General features: G+C 39.8%; 1 protein-coding gene across 2 annotated transcripts in view; it reads right to left on the bottom strand.

Moving 5' to 3' along the window:
- LOC116998530 (sodium channel protein type 2 subunit alpha-like) overlaps positions 1–9,263 on the bottom strand; it is a 65,073-nt gene extending 55,810 nt beyond the window's left edge. For both annotated transcript variants that reach the window (XM_033064285.2, XM_033064287.2), the window contains exon 1: positions 9,196–9,263. The gene's annotated coding sequence lies outside the window, so the exon portion shown is untranslated. The remainder of the gene's footprint in view (positions 1–9,195) is intronic.
- Positions 9,264–10,789: the final 1,526 nt, after the last annotated feature.

Genomic DNA, 10,789 nt, shown 5'->3' with positions numbered 1-10,789 from the left:
ATCAGTCATTTTCAGACACTGATGTGATCATAAGCCAGAAAAAAGGAACTTCAAGGCAAATTTGGCAGTAGTTTTCTCTGGGGCTTGAATCCAAAAGTCTTAACATTTTTCTGAAGTATTTGTCCTCCTTCATTCCTTTTTATTCTTGGCTTTGTATTGTGAGACAGTCTGCATTCGAATGTATCTGACATTACATCCAGTTGGCAAGAATACAACAGGAGACTTTCTCATACAAAACCCTCACCACCAGAGACTAAAGGACAGCTGGAAACACACCTCATGTTTTCGTTTGCTTTCCCTATTTACTTGCTTTTGAAATTACTCCTGTTGTAGATTGTGTACACAAAAACTATGGACAAGAAAAATGAACTGGATTAGATCAAGCTATTATAAAACAAAACCCCTACGTTACTGCTACTTTTGTGCCTGCAGAGGAAATGATGAACAAATAAACAGATATTACAGTATCCTCTAAAAGAAAACAAACTGCTGAATAAAAAAGGAAATTGTTAATCTAATTTCATAATTGTTTTTTCCCCACTGAACATGTTTTACCCTCTACATTTAAATTTAGAGTTTCAAAATCAAAACTGCAGTGGATGATTGCCAGCTGAAAAATGAGTAAGAGGCAGCAGTAAAACACTACATCACATTGGATTATTGAAAAATACTGAAATACTGACAATTATTAATGAAGTGTTACCATTAGTAGTACTAGAATCTAGTCAGGAAAATACATTCTACAACCAATTTACCTGATTGAAAATCCATTTTAAAGGATGTCGCTTCTTGTACAATGAGAAATAATGTTCAGCAATTAAGTATAAAAGATTCTTGAAGATCAGAAAGAAAAGGATAGACTTCTATGAGCTTTTTCATTATAATCTTTAAACAAAGATAAACGCAGTGTTCTGGTTCCATCCCCTCTTCTGGTCATTGAAAACATAGAAAGAATTGAAAAATAATTGCTTTTTCACCTCAGGTTAGAATGCCAGTTTTCATATTTTCCCAATGCATGCCTAAAAATTCAATGGTTAAGGAGACAAAGTTGGTAGTTTTATTGACCTAGGCTTTGTAAATTGTGAAATAGTCAAATTGCTTGCAATAATTTTTTTAGCAGCATGACTATATTAAAAAATCTGACAACTTCAAACTGCCTTATCAGGGTATGTCACTTGGTGAAGAAAAAAAATTTCAGAGAAATGCGTCTGCCAATAGTACTTACTCAGAAGTCACAGAACCATTTACTGGCTTGGAATCACCTGCCTTGAGCTCAGTGATTCATAACCCTTCTGAAAAAACCCAACTGGACCCTTGGTGTGGTTCAACACATCGGGTTGGACAGGGCTTTGAGCACCCTGATGGGGTGAAAGATGTCCCTGGGTGCCCCTGATGCCAGGTTGTCCCTGTCGAGAGTATACACAGACTGAAACACCCTTTTGACCACTGAAGGCTCCACCTCCCACACACAAAAGCACTTGGTAAGAGTCCCACTTTTATTTCTACTTCAAGATCAATCAGCACAGGAAACATCCAAAGATGGCCTGATAGTGATCAAGTGTTTGTTCATCATAAAATCTAGAGCCATTAGGAATACTTCCAGAAATGACACTTGATAATCACTTACTGTGCACAACAAAGCACCAGATGAGTACGGGCAACCTACAGGCAGATGTTTGAAAATATATCTAGAGCAACAGTAACTAAAAGTAGTCATGAGCATATAGAGAGTGAAAAATCCTACTTCCCACCACCTGTCAAAAAAACCAATAAAAACCAACCAAAACTAAATCTAATCTTGTTCCTCACTGTAGGGACACACAACTTTTCTTAATACATGTGCAATAGTGCACAGTTCCCTGTGACAAGGGAGTCTTTGCCTGAACTGCTACCTTGCTGCAGAAAGCAGTGATTAATTATATTGTGGTTGTGCAATATAAAACAGAATTGCAAGGCATTCACAGAAAAGAGTCATTAAAAGAGCAGGATATAAAGTGCAGCAGTTGGTTTATAAAAAGTAATTTTCTGTTTTTAACATAATATGCTGCCATTTTCTCCTTCAGACAAAGAGAAAACAGCTGTTTCAGTCCAGACCACCAGAGCCACTGTACTTTGTCAGCACTGTGGAATGACATTCAGCTTCAAAACCTTCTGTGTTTCTTCCTTCCCAGTCACAGAGTAGGAATAAATAATTTAATCAAGTGTTCATCAGGAGAGGGGAATATCCTATTAGTCTGTGCCTGCATTCCTTCCCCCTCACTTCTTTGCATCTCTTAGATTTCCGGAAGTGTACATCATTCTTTTTAGCTTAGCCAAAACCACAGCTCAATGAGTTTAAAAAAAAAATAGGGAGAAATTATACCTGCAAATTCATGTACAACTTTCTAGAACTAGAAGTGAATACATATCCATTATAAACATAATGTTACAGTTTTTAGAAAAGAGACAGAAAATTCACAATGCAAAAGAAACTAGAGGAATGGCACTAAAACACCATTTTGGAAAAACAGTTACTAGAGACTTCTTCAATTAAACATCCATCTCCATCTAAAAGATACCAGCAAGTACACATCAGTGTGATGCAAAAACCATGAAGAAGGATTTTGTGGCTATTTGATTTGCTCATAAACACATTTACATCTCTTAAATTATTTGCAAAGTACTAAGCTACTGTCATTTGACACACTTGTCCTCAATCTGACTGAGAACAGATTTTCAACAGAAAAACTTGAAGATCATCCTTATTTATTATTTTCTGAAGGCTGTAATTTTATTTTTTCATCATTCATGAAGTAGTATCTTCATACAAAGAACAGAACTCTGGTTAAATTTAGCAAAAGGAGAAAGATATAACAAGACAAAAAAATAAAATATGCCTCCAATGACCAGATGGATGGAAAACGAAGGAAAGAAAGACAAAATAGGTGATCATGGTTATTAGGTGCTTGAGACAAAAGGACTCTTCTTTCATTCAATTTATTTAGTCTAATTTTAAAAATAATCTTTATTAGGCCACAGAAACTTCTACAAAATATCAAATATTAACTCTAAAACATCTCAAATCTCTTCTTGCCTAGGACAGTCTTTGTCTAACAAAAAGAACTGATAATTGATACATCACTTCAAGGACTTAAAATAAGATTTAAATCCTTAATTTTGTAAAGGAAAATTATCATAAAAATTCTCATTAGTTTTACTTCCACATAAATTCTTTAAAAGTCCTGCAAAGTATCCAATTTTGAAGTACATTTTCTGACCAAAACTGAGGGCCATATTACTAATGAAGTGAATAACTTGAGAGTAAGTCAAGAGTTCTGTAAATGAAAAGACCTGTATAATCTTTTTAACAAGGAAAAAATGTAATAACTCCTTCAAAACACATCAGTTAACCTGCAAGCAGAAAAATAAGCTTCCAAGAAATAGGATCTGAATCCAAATGTATATTAATTAGTATTTTTTTCTTAATAAAAATGGTATACAATACAGAACTCAAAATTATCTAACACAGTAGTTCACTATGTCATGTATTTACATGCCTGGAAATCTCTTGTGTAGGCTATGGAAGAAATCCAGGTTGTGTTGATCGAGACTATTGTACCTAACAGGATTGCCTGCAGGAAGAGGTCAAGCAAGCTACTCATTTATATCCTCTAAGACAGACCAGGAGATCAACAGAAGTTCAACACACTCAGTACCACCAAGGTTCTACGCAAAAGCTGGAGCCCAAGTGCCAAAGCAGAAGTGCTGTAACAGAGAAGAAACCGCCTTCTGATCGGGGTAGAACAAAAAAAGAAAAACCAAAACTACACCATGAAAATTGGTATGTCCTAGTCAGAAATGGGCTCTATTCCTGGATGAGATTCTCTGACTGCTGAACCTAAGGTCTCCATTGTCATAAAGACCTTTCAGATTTTGATGATTTATACGGGAAGCAGCCACCTTCATGTTACCCTTAATATGAGGTGATCCCAAATATTAAGTTCCTTTGTCTCCACTGTTCTATAGACACATTTGCCTAAGAAGTGCCCTCACACATTATTTTCCTCATTAAGTGCCCCTCAGTGTGCCAGCTGCTCAATCATCTTTCCTCCTGCCTTGGTTGGCGCATATGTAATCAAAGACAACCAACACTAGCATTACTCTGTCCAGTAATTTAGCTCTCAGATAATGACCATCTCTGTCCCCCACAAACTATCTAGGTAGGAAAAAGCCTCAAAACTTTAAAACAGCCTGTGCACCAGATGAATAAATCCAGTAAAACTTGTAGCAAATCGGAAGGTTTGGGGTTTTTTTCAACACAATGCTGCAAAGACTTTATAAACAAATTGCAGATAAACATATTCTGAATGCCGCCTTCTGTCTCTTATTGTACCAATTAATTTGGTTACAAATCCTAAAAACACTGCAAGTACTGCATATTTTTAAATAATTGAATTTCTTTCATTTCCTTCGATGCTTTCTCTTAAATGTAAACCTTGCAACAGAAGGGTTCCCAGGCAGAATCAGGGTGAAGATATAAAAGCTGAGCACACAGAAACACATCCCTTGTTGAACAGCCAAAATCTCAATGCTGAGCAAACATGCAGCTCCCAAGTAGCAGGTCCCAGAGAAGCCACTGCTGGATTAAGGGCAAAGAAGCACAGATCTCTACGAGGTGGCACACCTTCAAAGTAAACATTTCCTCACTGGCTGGCCAGCTGCTCAGAAGGCACATTTTTCATTATTATAAAGAATTTGCATGCTAGCTGAGCAAGCCAGATGGTCAAGAAGTATACTCACATTAATTATTTGGGTACTAGAAATACAAAGCTCCTTCCTGGTTGCTGTCTGATCAAATATCAAACATTTCCTCTACACATACAGTATGAGAACAGAACAACTGTGTCTCACCTGCGAGGGAAATCACTGCAGTGGGTGGAGGCAGCTGTGGGGGAGCTGGGGGGGTGGGATACATCATAAGGAAAGGGTGGCTATAGTAAGGGAGATGAGGTATGAAATAGTCAAGAATTACGAAAGAAACTGTGGAAAGAAAAGAAATACAGCAAATGCAGGAGGAAGAGAAAGATGTAACCTTTATACAATCTGTAATAGCCAAACCCCTGGTATGTAAGTTTTTCATACACAGTAAAAGCAGTTCGGCAAAATACTTCCAGGGATGTTGGGAATATTCTAAGACATACATTATACATTCAGGAAACCTGGAGCTGTAATAATAAACACAGTAGGATTTCATATTTCACACTTAAGGCACAAAAAAATCCCCATATCAATGATACTGTAGCAAGGCAAATCAGTATCTATAAAAGCATTGTAAAGTTACATGCACTTGAAAATTGAATCAAAGTGAGTGCCAAGATCGTGCCTGTATTTGGTTATTTTTCCTCTGTAGTATATCGTCACTGATTATATATCCATTTTCATGCCAGGATAATGTGTTCAGTGAATCACTGTTGTCCAGACACAAAACCAAACAGGGAGTCAAATGCAAATGTTTTGTCCCAGAACTTGGTGGGGTCTTGGGAGCACTGAAGACAGAAAAGAGAGATGCCCTCCCAGCCCCTGCTTTGTGTGCAGCATAAATGGCATCACCTCTCTGTATGCTGGCAAGTACCTGGCCACAGGTCCAGAGGGACCTCAGCACTGCCCACCCCTGCATGCACACAGGGGACAGCTGGTAGAGAACACTGCTGCAGCCCCTCTGCAGCTCTAGGTAACACTGCAAGGGCACAGAGAGACACTTTAGGTCTCTTGGGCACTCAGGCCCTACTAAGAAATGGCAACTTCAAATAAGAATTTTAAGTCCAAACGTACAGGATAACACTGGATAATGATTCTGCAAATGCATCATCTGAGAAAGATATAGTTTCAAGCTAAAAAAAACCCCTTAGCCTAGATCTATACATCACTGGTTTCATCAACACAGTAATAACCCAAGAATCAATTAAAACTTTAGATACAGAAGGGACTCCCATTCAACATATGTCACAAATATGTCACAAAAGAGGCTTGCTGGAGCATTTTTGGTGTTTCTCCTTATTTGTTGAACTGCAGGCAACAAAATTTCATAGTGAGATTTTCAGAGACAGCCCAGTCCTCACAGAAAACACGACAGAATTTCTATGGAAGTCACTGTACAAAATCTATCTTTTCACATATGAAAATATATTCCAGTTTCTGTTGGGGCGGAGGTGCTTTGTCTAGTACACAACAACTGCATGCAAGATGATACAATTTTTCTTTTAAACTTCTGCTTTGATACTAAACTTCTAGAATGGATTTCTTCCACAAATTTAAGGAAACTATTTATACTAAACTTATTACATCACAGGGGAAAATGCAACCTGTACTTAAAAATCTGAGAAAGAGTTAGTCTTCTGTCTTGAAATCAACTAGTCAACAGTGACAGAAACCTTTACAAAAGGAACAATAAAATTAGTGGAAAATCTTCCCTGGTAGCAGACAGTGTGCTTTGAGCACAAGTGCTTCAAGCAGTGCAATCAATCATCATTGAGGATGACTCAACCCTCTCTAAGGAGCATGACATCTGTGATTATTATTGATAAATACATCCTTGTCCTGGGCTGAGTTTACAATTTACTTCAACAGGAAAGGAAAACATTTTTGAAGATTAAATTATTCCAGTTCTGTCTCCATGCGCTCTGGATTACATACTCTTGTGCAGTCCCAAAGGACATACTGCAGAAGGCACCCAAATTAGGGTCCCTATAAAATAATTAAATGAGGACACATAATCTTGAAGGATTAGATCCAGGTACAGTATTTTTATTTGGATTAGAATAAGATTAAATGTCTTCCACATGCTATCACCACTTATTAGTAGTGAGCATGTAAGTGAGCATGTATTAACAATAAATTATATTTACTTATATGAAGGAAAAAAAGTGTTTTTCAACACCAGCTCAAAGCTTAATCCTTGCCTCAAATAAGAGAAACAAGTTTTATGATAAAATATTGAAGGTAAAAGCTGTCAATATCAATACTGTACTGCTGGTAATAAAACCTTATTTTAACAAAATCTGTTTAAAAGCTCATAAAACTGTTCATGTCTTATACTATTTATCTGCACTTAGCATTTCTTTTAATGTGTACAGTTTTAAAATCAACAACCTGTTTTACCCACTTCCATTTCTCTTTGTTAAATTTCATCCGCAAACACAAAATAATGTTTTAAATATGGAAAGAGCAATGTTTGCTTTCATGTCTGATAGGAATAATATAAAATTATCAATGCCTAAGATTTACACAGGACTTGTATTTTCATCAAGTCTGCATTTGTATAAACTTTACCTAAATGCACCTTTAGATAGCCAGTTAAAAACCACATTTTAAAAAAATATAGGAAAGGAAGGGGGAAAAAAAAGAGTCTACATGATACTATCCTCTTGAATCCCCAAAGCAGAGAAATATCAGGGATGGAGTTGGGGGGTGAAGTGGTGGGTGACACCAAAGCCCTTGGACTGGCTAATGGCCAACATGGCCCTTGGCACATCTTGCAGCATCTTGTACACACCTCTGCCCAACCCGAGTCTGTGTGTGATGCACACACAGAGCTCTGCCTTCCCACCCTGACACACCCTTTTCCATCAGGACCGGCCAAAAGCCGCCGTGTTTCTCACACTGAGATCAGAGCCAGCACACAGGATGGATTCCTCCTCTTTGCCTACAACAGCTGTGTTTGGCAAATACTGACAACGACGCAGAAACTGCTCAGATTTTAATAAAAGTAAATTTTCAGTCCACTTAAAAGCTGAAAAATGTTTAGACACACATATAACTGACATGGAAACGGCAGTGTCAGAACTGCCTTTCATTCCATATGAAAATTCACACCTTAACAGTGCCATGCTATGCATCAAATCACAAACATATCACACAGCAACACCAATTCTGGGGGGGTTTGATGGGTGGCTTGGTTTTAGTTTGGGGGTTTTGGAGTTTTCCTTGACTGTTGTTTTTTTATTTTGTTTTGGGGGGTTTTTTTTGCTGTTGTTGTATGTATGGGGTTTTTTCGTTGTTAGTAACTCATACGCACATATTTGCTCAAGTTCAACAAGTTCAACTAAGAAAAATAACATCAAATCTACCCTTCCACAATTTAATCTTGCTTTTTGCATCCCACTCAGACTAGAATTTTTTTATTATAATCCAGAAACTATGAGGTATTTTGGCAAGCAAAGAAATATTAAATACATTAGAATCCTTAAGTTAAACAGCAAAATCTGATTTTGCAAAAGGAGGGGGAAACAGTACTGAAATTAATTCTTGTGACTAAAAGCTCCTTTTCATAAATCACCTCACACTTTCGTGTAAGGATTTTTCCCATCATTTGTTTTCCTATCAAGCCTTTTTTTTTTTTTTTTGAAGCTGAAGCAGTGCCACTTATGGGAAGCAAAAAATGCACTTCTATAAACGACTTCTCTCTGTATAAATCATGACAAACCAATTTGGTTGAACAAAATAACTTTGCTGCACCTGAAATATAAACTGGAATGCCAGAAGTTTAGAGTTAAGGAAACAGGTGCATAAGAAGGATTCACGCATTGGTGTTAGTACTCTGTAAGAATATTCAGCAGACAAGGTTGCCCAAGAGGAGATTCTGCTTTTCCTCCTGGCTCTTCCTGTTGCTCTCTCCTCTGCGCTTCTTCCATCTTTCCACAGATGTGGTCACCACTGCTTAGCAACCAAGGGGACATGATGACAGAGGAAAATCCTCCATCTAGAGCTCACCCTGCTCCACCTACACAGCAGCAAACTACATTTCACAGCTCATTAGGAGAATATGTTTTCTTTGTTACCGCAGAGATATCAAGTGGGACCGCATATGTAGCTTCTTGCGAGATGCATTTTCTTTCCTTGGTGGGTGCACAGGAAAGAACTTAAGAACAGGAGAAGAACCTGACACTTGTTGGTAAAACAGCTCCCCAAATATTAATACCAGGTAAATAAATACATAAATAAATATAAGTAAAAGAAAAGGAGAAAAAAAAAAAAAAAAAAGAGAAAGTTCCGATACCTCGGGGATGAGAAAGAGAAAAACGAAGACAAGAGACTCAACCAAATACCCTACCTACTTTTACTCAAGTGCTCCAGCCGAGCTCCAGGGAGAGCCCAGGCAGCTTAGACCCAAGTCCGGACAAGACCCCGCCACCCGGCCGGCGGACAGACCCCACTCACCTCTGCCATGCCACAGGTCGGTGCCGTGCGGGCTCCGCTCCGCGCCCCGTTCCGCTCCCCCGAGCCCCGCCCGGCCCCGCCCGGAGCGGCCCCGCCCGGAGCGCCCGCAGCGCCCCCTCGCGGAGCCCGCGAGCGCCGGGAGCGCGCAGGGAGCGCACAGGGAGCGCGCCGCCGGTAAACTCCGGACGCCGGGATGCTGCTGCCGCCGGGATGCTGCCGCCGGCCAGACACAAACGGGAGGCTTGGACAGCGTGTTACCGCCGGGCAGCCATCCCGCGGCCGCCCGCCCGTGACTCACAGTCCCACGGGGAACCAGAGCAGGGTCCTACGGCCGCCGGGGGCTGCGCCGGGGCTGGGGGTGCCGCGCCGCCGCAGAGGAGGCAGCGGGCAGCAGGGCCGGGTAGGGCCAGGACGATGGAGAGATGGCCCGTTCCTGCTCGCAGCCCTCCCGTCCCCTCCCTGTCCCGGCGCCCCTTCCCGTGGCGCTCGTGGGTCGGTTCCAGTCAGCGCAAAGCCACACTTCCCCTCTGCTATTCATTCACGTCCAATGCTAAATGGGTTTCCGAGAGGAAGTCATGGTGTCCTTGGCTGCAATTCAAGGTAGTAACATAATATATTTGTCTTATGAGCTTTTACAAGCATTTATGTGAGTTTTGGTTTCTCCTATTGATGACTAACTCTAATACCTTCTGTATCTCTCTTGGAAACCTGCAGTAAAAAACAAGTTAGTTCACAGCTCATGAGAAAAGAGGTGTTTTACGTGATACATTACTCAATGAAGTGTCTCAGTGGAGCTATGTTCTTTAGAGAATAAATATATTCCCCCCTTGCTTTTGGATGTGGACAACAGACAATAATTCTGTGCAGTTTTTAGGGGGAAATCAGCACTGGAAGAACACTAAGCATAAGAGCCATAGAGCATAGTTTTTACAATGTGTATCTACAGCCCTTAGAGATCACTATCTGCAACTAAAGCCACAGCTAAGCTTAAGTTAAAATGCTTAGTCCTCAAAGTAAAATGTCAGCCTACCACTGCTTCCCAGCGCTTTTCACAATCGGTGCTTCCAAATCCTGAAGGCCTCCTGCTGTGGCCTGGGCACACTGTCTGCATCAATTCCCTTAGTCCAACGTTCATAAAGCTTTGGTGCATCTTGAGGGCTTTATAAGTAGGTCACAGCTGTAGGTTTTGTCTGTGCTCATAGTGTAAGACCATAAAAGTCACTGGAAATACCTTGAATCCCCTGCTGCTACAGAGCGGGGAAGGGCAACACAAGACAGTTTTGACAACAGAGCATGAAAACTCCATATATACCATATCTGCCAAAACAGAATGCCAATTCTGTAATACCAATTGTTTTTCCAATATTTAGAAATAAATCTTCATCTCTGTAAGAACAATAAATTATCAAAACTCACAAGCATATTTGAAGATGTTCTTATGTGATCTGATTTCTGTGCTTGTTTTCTTGCCCAAAATCTCACTTATCTTGATCCAGCACTAGCATACCATGACAGGGAGGAGGAGATGCTAAGAAGGCAATTTCCCTTTCACTTCTATTATTTTAGCAGAGGCAGCAAGTCACAAGTTTCTATA

The sequence above is a fragment of the Catharus ustulatus genome, chromosome 7 (assembly GCF_009819885.2).
Source record: "Catharus ustulatus isolate bCatUst1 chromosome 7, bCatUst1.pri.v2, whole genome shotgun sequence".
In the NCBI taxonomy this organism is placed as follows: Eukaryota; Metazoa; Chordata; class Aves; order Passeriformes; family Turdidae; genus Catharus; species Catharus ustulatus.
Note: the sequence above shows the minus strand (reverse complement) of the source record. Positions and strands in the feature narration are given on the sequence as shown.